Source organism: Lithobates pipiens, unplaced genomic scaffold, assembly GCF_037356315.1.
Source record: "Lithobates pipiens isolate NorthernLeopardFrog02 unplaced genomic scaffold, aLitPip1_a1.2 Scaffold_13, whole genome shotgun sequence".
Taxonomy (NCBI): Eukaryota; Metazoa; Chordata; class Amphibia; order Anura; family Ranidae; genus Lithobates; species Lithobates pipiens.
Window position 1 is genome coordinate 248,223,196 of NW_027507718.1, and position 11,401 is coordinate 248,234,596.

Genomic DNA, 11,401 nt, shown 5'->3' on the forward strand with positions numbered 1-11,401 from the left:
CCCCTGATCACCCGGCAGGTGTCATTTGTGACTAATAACTGTTAGGGCAGTTAGGGTTAGCCCCCTTTAGTTCTAAGGTACCCCCCTAACCCCCCCAATAAAGGTTTAACCCCGTGATCACCCCCCGTCGCCAGTGTCACTAAGGCTGGGTTCACATTGCAGCGGTTTATGAGAACGGATGTGATTCGCACCGCACTGCAGTGCAAATCACATCCGATCTCTGTGCGATTCGAGTTCAGCTATACAGATAGTATGGCTGAATTCGTGTCGCACCCGCCGCAAACTCGCACGGGACCCTTTTTTTGGTCCGCAGCAGAATCGGATCGCATGGGTGTTCACACCATGCGATCCAAGTTTGCAGATCGCACTGCGATATGCGAACTGATCTGGGGGTGTCATTAACATTTCACTGACACTCCCAGCAGTTCGCATAGGGCAGTGTGAACTGCCGCCGGGAGGCATGCGATGCGGGAACCCGCCGCGCATTCGTGGCGTTCCCGCATCGCTCCAGTGTGAACCCAGCCTAATAAGCGATCGTTTTTCTGATCGCTGTATTAGTGTCACAGGTGACGCTAGTTAGGCAGGTAGGTATTTAGGTTCGCCGCAGCTTTTTATAGCGCCAGGGACCCCCATATACTACCGCATAAAGCCCCCTGATTGCCCCCTAGTTAACCCTTTCACCAGTGATCACCATATAACTGTTACAGGTGACGCTGGTTGGTTAGTTATTTTTTTATAGTTTCAGGGCACCCGCCATTTATTACCTAGTCTCACTAGTGTACCCCTAAATTTAGGGGTGTCTACTTTCTAAAATGGGGTCATTTGGGGGGGGGGGGTTTGTGCCATCTTGGCATTTTATGGCCTTCAAAACTGTAACGCCCTTAGAAAGCCTGAAGGCGGTGCTTGGTTTTTGGGGCCCCGTACGCGGCTAGGCTCCCAAAAAGTCCCACATATGTGGTATCCCCGTACTCAGGAGAAGCAGCAGAATTTATTTTGGGGTGTCATTTCACATATGCCCATGGCATGCGTGAGCAATATATCATTTAGTGACAACTTTGTGAAAAAAAAAAAAAGTTTGTAATTTTCCCGCAACTTGTGGCAAAATATAAAATATTCCATGGACTCAACATGCCTCTCAGCAAATAGCTTGGGGTGTCTACTTTCTAAAATGGGGTCATTTGTGGGGGTTTTGTGCCATCTTGGCATTTTATGGCCTTCAAAACTGTAATAGGTAGTGAGAAGTGAACTCAAAAAATTACGCCCTTAGAAAGCCTGAAGGCGGTGCTTGGTTTTCGGGGCCCCGTACGCGGCTAGGCTCCCAAAAAGTCCCACATATGTGGTATCCCCGTACTCAGGAGAAGCAGCAGAATTTATTTTGGGGTGTCATTTCACATATGCCCATGGCATGCATGAGCAATATATCATTTAGTGACAACTTTGTGAAAAAAAAAAAAAAAAAAAAAAGTTTGTAATTTTCCCGCAACTTGTGGCAAAATATAAAATATTCCATGGACTCAACATGCCTCTCAGCAAATAGCTTGGGGTGTCTACTTTCTAAAATGGGGTCATTTGTGGGGGTTTTGTGCCATCTTGGCATTTTATGGCCTTCAAAACTGTAATAGGTAGTGAGGCGTGAAATCAAAAATTGACGCCCTTAGAAAGCCTGAAGGCGGTGCTTGGTTTTCGGGGCCCTGTACGCGGCTAGGCTCCCAAAAAGTCCCACATATGTGGTATCCCCGTACTCAGGAGAAGCAGCAGAATTTATTTTGGGGTGTCATTTCACATACGCCCATAGCATGTGTGAGCAATATATCATTTAGTGACAACTTTGTGTAAAAAAAAAAAAAAATTTTTTTTTTGTCATTATTCAATCGCTTGAGGCAAAAAAATAAAATATTCAATGGGCTCAACATGCCTCTTATCAATTTCCTTAGGGGGTCTACTTTCCAAAATGGGGTCATTTGGGGGGGTTTTGTACTGCCCTGTCATTTTAGCACCTCAAGAAATGAGATAGGCAGTCGTAAACTAAAAGCTGCGTAAATTCCAGAAAACGTACCTTAGTTTGTAGATGTGACAACTTTTGCGCAAACCAATAAATATACAATTATTGACTTTTTTTTTACCAAAGACATGTGGCTGAATACATTTTGTCCTAAATGTATGACTAAAATTGAGTTTATTGGATTTTTCTAATAACAAAAAGTAGAAAATATCATTTTTTTTCAAAATTTGCGGTCTTTTTACGTTTATATCGCAAAAAATAAAAATCGCAGAGGCAATCAAATACCATCAAAAGAAAGCTCTATTTGTGGGAAGAAAAGGACGCAAATTTTGTTTGGGTACAACATTGCATGACCGCGCAATTACCAGTTAAAGCAGCGCAGTGCCAAAGTGTAAAAAGACCTCTGGTCATTTACCAGCAAAATGGTCCGGTCTGAAAGTGGTTAAAATCATATCCAGGTGTTACGTTATTATGCATAAAATATTTTTTTAAGTTGTCAAGTTCTTTTCTGGAAGAGTTCTATTTTTTTATAACTTTTTTCTTCTTATGTTTATGCTTAAACTATAATTTAACCTCTTTTATTACAACTGCAAGTCTGACATTTTTTTTAAGCTGTGCTGTGGAATGTATTCTATTAGTATGCATCGGAACTCCTTACAATGTGTTACAGTGTGGTGGAACATAAAAAATGCAACATGTATATTTGTTTCTTTTCAGCATGTCGGTGTCAACTTAAACCATAGGGCAGTTCTTCTGTTGGGGCTGCATTGGGCAACATAGCCCGACACTGCTGGTGTGAACAAGTTCTTACTGAGGATAAAGAATCAACCACATAATAAAGGGTTAGGTTGTATTGATATAGGTGTCCCTATTGGGGAGATTTGGCTTCACAGAGAATTTCCAGTGCCTCAGGATGATGATCTTATTCACTATACACACGACTGGACTTTCCGGCAGAAAAGGTCAGATGGAATCATTCTGTCGGACATTACAATCATGTGTGGTCTTCATCTGAGTTTTTCTTTCTAAAATTCTGACGAACCTAGAAATAGAACATGTTTCAAATCTTTCCGCTGGAACCAGTATTGAGAAAACTGCTCGTCTGTATGCTGTTCCGACGGACCAAAAACGACGCAAGGGCAGCTATTGGCTACTGGCTATTGAACTTCCTTTTTCTAGTCCCGTCGTACGTCATCGTATTCTAAACTATTGGACTTTGGTGTGATTGTGTGTAGGCAAGTTCGTTTCAGTGGAACTCCATCAAAAAGTCCTTCGGAGTTTAGTCTAACGTGAAGTCCGCTCGTGTGTACGTGGCATTAGTGGATGTTCAGCAAGAACAGCAAAACATTTCTTATGTTTGATATTCAGTGTATGGGTTGGATCCATGGGTTCCAGAAAAGTGGTTCGGGGGGAATAAAGGTTTTTCCTCCATAAGGCTTTATTAACCACTTCAGCTCCGGACCAATAAACACCTTAAGGACCAGAGGTCTTTTTGCAATTTCGCACTGCGCTGCTTTAACTGGTAATTGCGCGGTCATGCAATATTGCACCCAAACGAAATTTGCGTCCTTTTCTTCCCACAAATAGAGCTTTCTTTTGATGGTATTTGATTGCCTCTGCGATTTTTTTTTTTTTGCGATATAAATGGAAAAAGAGCGAAAATTTTGAAAAAAAAAGATATTTTCTTATTTTTGTTATAAGAAAAATCGAATAAACTAAATTTAAGTCATACATTGAGGGCAAAATTTATTCAGCCACATGTCTTTAGTAAAAAAAATGTCAATAAGCGTATATTTTTTGGTTTGCGCAAAAGTTATAGCGTCTACAAACTAGAGTACATTTTCTGGAATTTACACAGCTTTTAATTTATGACTGCTGATCTCATTTCTTGAGGTGCTAAAATGGCAGGGCAGTACAAATCCCCCCCAAATGACCCCATTTTGGAAAGTAGACACCCCAAGGAAATTGCTGATGGGTATGTTGAGCTCATTGAATATTTTTTTTTTTTGTCCTAAGGGATTGAATAATGACAAAAAAAAAAAAAAAAATTTTTTTACAAAAAGTTGTCACTAAATGATATATTGCTCACACATGCCATGGTTATATGTGGAATTGCACCCCAAAATATATTCCGCTACTTCTCCCGAGTATGGGGATACCACATGTGTGGGACTTTTTGGGAGTCTAGTCGCGCACGGCACCCCGAAAACCAATCACCACCTTCAGGATTTCTAAGGGTGCAAATTTTTGATTTAACTCCTCACTACCTATCACAGTTTCGAAGGCCATAAAATGCCAAAATAGCACAAAACCCCCCAAAATGACCCCATTTTGGAAAGTAGACACCCCAAGCTATTTACTGAGAGGCATGTTGAGTCCATGGAATATTTTATATTTTGCCACAAGTTGCGGGAATATTACAAACTTTTTTTTTTTTGCACCAAGTTGTCACTAAATGATATATTGCTCACACATGCTATGGGCATATGTGAAATGACACCCCAAAATACATTCTGCTGCTTCTCCTGAGTACGGGGATACCACATGTGTGGGACTTTTTGGGAGTCTAGTCGCGCACGGCACCCCGAAAACCAATCACCACCTTCAGGATTTCTAAGGGTGCAAATTTTTGATTTAACTCCTCACTACCTATTACAGTTTCGAAGGCCATAAAATGCCAAAATAGCACAAAACCCCCCCAAATGACCCCATTTTGGAAAGTAGACACCCCAAGCTATTTACTGAGAGGCATGTTGAGTCCATGGAATATTTTATATTTTGTCAAAAGTTGCGGGAATATTACAAACTTTTTTTTTTTTTGCACAAAGTTGTCACTAAATGATATATTGCTCACACATGCTATGGGCAGAAGTCAAATTACACCCCAAAATAAATTCTGCTGCTTCTCCCGAGTACGGGGATACCACATGTGGGGGACTTTTTGGGAGCCTAGCCACGTACGGGACCCCGAAAACCAAGCACTGCCTTCCGGATTTGAATATAAAATGCTACCAAAAAACCTGTTAGCGATGGCAGGGATCAGGCCTGACTCTGCGATCGCTGCAGTTATGTGTTTAGTGTTTTGTAAGTGACAGTGATCGATCGATACTGCACTTGGGTGGGCTGGGCAGAGGGGCAAAACGCAGGTGCCAGCAGGTATCTGGGCTGATCCCGCTAACAATGCGTTTTTTTGGAACCCTAAACTGCTGGGGACGCTAGTATAGATCTGATCAGATCAGATATTGATCTTTTCAGATTCTATACCACTACGGGAGGTGTATGCTTTGCGTGTGGGTGTTAGCGGTACTGGCACTAACCTAGCGCTGCCTGGGGCGACGCAGACCCTGACCCTAAAACCTAATTGATATCACCCTCCGGGTGATCAGGGGGTTAAACCTTTATTGGGTAATAAATGGTGGGTGCCCCGATGCTATAAAAAACAAACTAACCAGAGTCACCCGTAACACTTATACGGTGATCAGTGGTGAAAGGGTTAACTAGGGGCAATCAGGGGGTTCAAATTTTTATTAGGTAGTATATGGGGGTCCCTGGCGCTATATAAAAACCTGACGGGGAACCTAAATAACTAACTGGCTAACCAGCGTCACCAGTGACACTTATACTGTGATCGCTGGTGAAAGGGGGTGAAAGGGTTAACTAGCAGCAATCAGGGGGTTAAAACCATTATTGGGTAGTATATCAGGGTACCTAGCGCTATAAAAACCTGGCGGTGAACCTAAAAAAATAACTAGCTACCTAGCGACACTAGCGACACTGATGCAGCGTTCAGAAAAATTATCGCTTAGTGACACTGGCAAAAGGGGGTGAAAGGGTTAACTAGCGGAAATCAGGGGGTTAAAACCATTATTGGGTAGTATATCGGGGTACCTAGCGCTATAAAAACCTGGCGGTGAACCTAAAAAAATAACTAGCTACCTAGCGACTGTAGCGACACTAATGCAGCGATCAGAAAAACGATCGCTTAGTGACACTGGCAAAAGGGGGTGAAAGGGTTAACTAGCGGCAATCAGGGGGTTAAAACCATTATTGGGTAGTATATCGGGGTACCTAGCGATATAAAAACCTGGCGGTGAACCTAAAAAAATAACTAGCTACCTAGCGACACATGCAGCGATCAGAAAAATGATCGCTTAGTGACACTGGCAAAAGGGGGTGAAAGGGTTAACTACCGGCAATCAGGGGGTTAAAACCATTATTGGGTAGTATATCGGGGTACCTAGCGCTATAAAAACCTGGCGATGAACCTAAAAAAATAACTAGCTACCTAGCGACTGTAGCGACACTAATGCAGCGATCAGAAAAACGATCGCTTAGTGACACTGGCAAAAGGGGGTGAAAGGGTTAACTAGCGGCAATCAGGGGGTTAAAACCATTATTGGGTAGTATATCAGGGGACCTAGCGATATAAAAACCTGGCGGTGAACCTAAAAAAATAACTAGCTACCTAGCGACACATGCAGCGATCAGAAAAATGATCGCTTAGTGACACTGGCAAAAGGGGGTGAAAGGGTTAACTCTAGGGGCAATCAGGGGGTTAAATCTTTATTGGGGGGTGATAGGGGGCTACCCTGGACCTAACACTAACTGTCCTGACAGTTTTTACTGTCACAACTGACACTGAATGCATTGATCAGTAAAGAAATGATCAATGCAATCAGTGACACTGTGACTGGGGGGGGAGGGGGGGCGGGGGGGATCGGGGGGCGATCGGGGGGGGAATCGGGGGGGGGGTTTGTGTGCCTGTGTGTACCTACATGTAAGTGTAGTGTTGGTGCACACTTACTATTAGTCTTCTCCTCGTAGTCCGGTCAAAAAGACCGCCCCGAGGAGAATGACATCACTTCCTCCTTCCTGTGTAAACAATACACAGGGGAGGAAGCTTCTCATTGGCCAGGAGCGATCCAGAGGGGGTGGCCGAAAACCAACGGCCATCCCCTCATCACGGAGCGCTCCTGGACCGAACCGGACCGCCATAAACAGCGGGAGGGGGTCCGATCGGACCCCCCCACCCGCTGGAAGGCAATCACGTAAATCTACGTGATTGTGCCTGCCTGTGCCATTGTGTTGACGTACAATGGCAATACGGCGGTCCTGAAGTGGTTAATGGACATGTCCGTATAGGGAGATTTGAAAGCCTTATATTGCAACTGTGCCAACATAATGGATAGATATGGGTAAATATTTAGTGTGAACTTACAGAGTGCAATATTACCTAAAATGAGCTAACAGTTGCTTTTAAATAAAATAATTGAAGATACAGTGCCTTGAAAAAGTATTCATACGCCTTGAAAATTTCCGCATTTTGTCATGTTACAAGCAAAAACGTGAGTAGAAAATTCTGGAGAGCCACACTCCAAATGAAACTTCTCGTGCCTTTATTAGAACATCAGGATCACACTGTACATGTCACAGCAAAGTAATACAGAACCAAAAAACACTGACGCGTTTCACACTAAGCGTACTGCTTACCCAGCTATGAGTAAGCACTACGTTTAGTGTGAAACGCGTCAGTTGTTTTTGGTTCTGTATTACTTTGCCGTGACATGTACAGTGTGGTCCTGATGTTCTAATAAAGGCACGAGAAGTTTCATTTGGAGTGCGGCTGTCCAGAATTTTCTGCTCACCTTGATTTGCTATATGCATTAGCCAGCACCTGGGGCTCTTCATTTCCTAGAGGAAAAACCTCTTTGTTTCAGCAGACCTACCTGGAGAGGTGGTAACCCCATCTCTTTACAACCAAAAATGTAAATGTATTTTATTGGAATTTTATGTGATAGACCAACACAAAGTGGAAGATAATTGTGAAGTGGAAGGAAAATGATAAATGATTTTCCAATTTTTTTACAAATAAATATGTACAAAAGGTGGCGTGCATTTGTTTTCAGTCAATACTTTGTAGAACCACCTTTCACTGCAATTACAGCTGCAAGTCTTTTTTGGTATGTGACATTTTTGCCAATTCTTCTTTGAAAAATAGCTCAAGCTCTGTCTGATTGGATGGAGAGCTTCTGTAAACAGTAATTTTCAATTGGATTTAGGTCTGAATGTTGACTGGACCATTCTAACACATGAATATGCTTTGAGCTAAACCATTCCATTGTATCTCTGGCTTTATGTTAGGGTTATTGTCTTGCTGGAAGGTGAACCTCCACCCCTGGCGCAAGTCTTTTGCTCACTCTAAGCCCCGAAACACACGGTCGGACATTCCGATGGAAAATGTCATATCGGACCGTGTTGTCGGAAAATCCGACTGTGTGTGGGGTCCGTCGGAATGTCCGACCAACAAAGTTTGAGAGCTGGATATAAAATTTTCCAACAACATGATCCGATCGGACTTTGTCCGAACGTTTGTAGAGAATTCCAATTGGACAAAGTGCCACGCATGCTCAGATCAAATTACAAGACCAAAGCTATTGGCTACTAGCCCGAATGTAGTCCCGTCGTAACAAACTAACATCATCACGTTCCGAACGATCAGATTTTTTGACAACTTTGTCTGACCGTGTGTATGCAACACCAGTTTCGGACAAAATCCGTCTGAAAAAATCTGATGGATTTTGTGGTCGGAATGTCCGACTGTGTGTACGGGAGCTAACAGGATTTCTTCTAAGATTGCCCTGTATTTGGCTCGCTCCATCTTCCCATCAACTCTGAACAGCTTCCCTGTCCCTGCTGAAGATAAGCATCCCCAAACATGATGCTGCCACCACCATGTTTCACAATGGGGATAGTGTGTTTAGGGTGACGTACAGTGTTAATTTTCTGCCACACATAGAGTTTTGCTTTTAGGCCAATAAGTAAAATTTTGGTCTCATCTGATCAGAGCACCTTCTTCCACATGTTTGCTGTATCCTCCACATGGCTTCTCGCAAACTGCAAATGGGGCTTCTTTTGGCTGTCTTTCAACAATGGCTTTCTTCTTGCCACTTCCATAAAGGCCAGATTTGTGGCATGCATGACTACATATTTACATATTTACATAGTTAGTCAGGTTGAAAAAAGACACAAGTCCATCTAGTTCAAATAAAAATAAATAAATAATAATATTAATAATAAAATCCCATATACACAAACCTATACCCACAGTTGATCCGGAGGAAGGCAAAAAACCCCAGCAAAAGCCTGCTCCAATTTGCTACTGCAGGGGAAAAAATTCCTTCCTTATCCCCCGAGAAGCAATTGGATTTTTCCTGGATTGACTTTACCTATAAATGTTAGGACCCAGTTATATTCTATACATTTAGGAAAGGATCCAGGCCTTTTTTAAATCAATCTACTGAGCTTGCCAGAACCACCTCCGGAGGGAGTCTATTCCACATTTTCACAGCTCTTACTGTGAAGAAACCTTTCCGTATTTGGAGATTAAATCTTTTTTCTTCTAGACATAAAGAGTACCCCCTTGTCCTTTGTGATGAATAACTCAACACCAAGTTCACTATATGGACCACTTATGTATTTGTACATGTTGATCATATCCCCCTTAATCTCCTCTTCTCAAGAAGGAATAGATTCAGTTGCTCTAATCTTACCTCATAGCACAAGCTCCTCCATGCCTCTTATTAGTTTGGTTGCCCTTCTCTGCACTTTCTCCAGTTCCCTGATATTCTTTTTGTGAACCAGTGCCCAAAACTGAACTGCATATTCCAGATGAGGTCTTACTAATGATTTGTACAGCGACAAAATTATATCTCTCTCACTGGAGTCCATACATCTCTTAATACAAGAAAGGACTTTGCTCGCTTTGGAAACCGCAGCTTGGCATTGCATGCCATTATTGATCTTATGATCTACCAAAACCCCCACATCCTTCTCCACCATTGATTCCCCCAATTGTACTCCCCCTAGTATGTATGATGCATGCATATTCTTAGCCCCAAGTGCATAACGTTACATTTATCAGCATTAAATCTAATTTGCCACTTAGTTGCCCAATTAGACAGTGCATTGAGGTCGGCTTGTAAATTGGAGACATCCGTAAGGACGTTATTCCACTGCATAGCTTAGTGTCATCTGCAAAGAAAGAAATGTTACTTTTAATCCCAGACCCTATATCATTTATAAAGATATTAAAAAGTAAGGGTCCCAGCACTGAATCATGGGGTACACCACTGATAACCTTAGACGAGTAAGAATCATTAGACAACTAATAGTTGTCCTGTGAACATAATCTCGCACCTGAGCTGTGGCTCTCTGCAGCTCTTCCAGAGTTACTATGGGCCTCTTGGCTGCTTCTCTGATTAATGCTCTCCTTGCCCAGCCTGTCAATTTTGGTTGACGGCCATGTCTTGGTAGGTTTGCAGTTGTGCCATACTCTTTCCTCTTTGGGATGATGGATTAAATAGTGCTCCATGAGATGTTCAAAGCTTGGGATCTTTTTTTATAACCTAACCTTGCTTTAAACTTCTCCACAACTTTATCCCTGACCTGTCTGGTGTGTTCCTTGGCCTTTATTATGCTGTTTGTTCACGAAGGTGCTCTAACAAACCTCTGAGGGCTTCACAGAACAGCTGTATTTATACTGAGATCAAATTACACACAGTTGGACTCAACTCAACTCAATTGGTTCCGCTAGATTTTAGCTAGAGATATCAGAGTAAAGGGGGCTGAATACAAATGCACGCCACACTTTTCAGATATTTATGTGTAAAAAAAAATAGAAAATCATTTATTATTTTCCTTACACTTTACAATTATTTGCCACTTTGTGTTGGTCTATCACATAAAATCCCAATAAAATACATTTATGTTTTTGGTTGTAACATGACAAAATTTGGAAAGTTTCAAGGGGTATGAATACTTTTTCAAGGCACTGTACATGTGTTGCAAAAAGACTGTTACTTGTTATGGTCTCCCTGATGTCCTCCCATTCTTTTAGGAATTTGGTTAACCCTTGTTATATGTTGACAACAATATTTTATATAGGATAGCACGGCGTTCTTTAGTGAACATCGAACCTTAATACATTCTCTGGTGAATTTAAATAAAGAAACCAGAGCGAAGATAAATGAGCAGCTATAATCAGCCATACAGAGGAGAGAAGGGGGAATGGGTCCCAGGGAGTCTCAGAACCAACCATATTACATATTCAAAAGTGAAAAGCCAATTCTTGCCAGAGCAGTGTGCTCTATCCTAGGTCACCATTCTTGTAAAAATTTGTCATGAGAGTCCGCCAACTTCTCATTTATCATAATATCATTGACTCTGTTCTTGGCAACTTCAAAGCTGAGGATGGGGGATTTCCCGGAAACTAGCAATGGTGAATTTGGCTGCAATAAAGAGGGGTGTGGAAATTCTCCTAGTTTTTCATATAGGTATTCTAGGAGCATATAAGAGAGTTGCTTGTTTAAGAGAACCAGAAGATGACCAACAAGAAAAAGC